General features: G+C 40.1%; 1 long non-coding RNA gene across 1 annotated transcript in view; it reads left to right on the top strand.

Moving 5' to 3' along the window:
• Positions 1–90: 90 nt before the first annotated feature.
• The window catches only part of LOC116186588, a 5,710-nt gene continuing 5,181 nt past the window's right edge, over positions 91–619 (top strand). Inside the window, exon 1 of the long non-coding RNA XR_004151607.1 lies at positions 91–532. This is a non-coding gene — a long non-coding RNA (uncharacterized LOC116186588). The remainder of the gene's footprint in view (positions 533–619) is intronic.

Raw genomic sequence — 619 nt, 5'->3', positions numbered from 1 at the left:
TATATATATATATATATTTCATTATAAAATAGTAAAAATCAATAATAAAAAAATTGGATATATTTAACAGGTCTTATTCAAAAAAAAAAAAAAATTAAAAAAAAAGAATCACATCCCACACTATTCTGGTTACCAATACCCATTCATTTCCTCGTAATTAATTGCATAAAATGTAATCAACCTGGTCGCGGAGGTGGTGCATGGACGTAACGAAATCGAGGACCGATTTGCATATTTGCGTTCCGCGTGGATCGCGTGCTACGCGATGCGTCGACAGTGAGAAGAGAGAGGAGAGATTTCTCAATCGAAGCGGGGCGTATCGCGCGAGGACGACAAGAGGCTTGAAAATCCCAAGCATTGACAGGATAATTACACGCACGTAGGCCGGTCGGTTGTCTGGTTCGTCCCGTTCGTTTCATTTCGTTCGTCTGTCAGCCGTGGAGAACGAAAAGGTGGAGTGAACGATGAGGCGAGAGAAGAAGAAGAAGAAGAAGAAGAAGAAGAAGAAGAAGAGGAAGAAAAAAAAGAAGACGTAAGTGAGAAAGAGAGAGAGAGAGAGCAAAGATTTAAGAGACAGTGGAATAAAGGTGGATAAAAGGACTAGAAAGAAGGAGAAAGA

Source organism: Apis dorsata, unplaced genomic scaffold (assembly GCF_000469605.1).
Source record: "Apis dorsata unplaced genomic scaffold, Apis dorsata 1.3 scaffold_967, whole genome shotgun sequence".
NCBI lineage: Eukaryota > Metazoa > Arthropoda > Insecta > Hymenoptera > Apidae > Apis > Apis dorsata.
The sequence above is the reverse complement of the archived record's forward strand: the minus strand, read 5'-3'. Positions and strand labels throughout refer to the sequence as shown.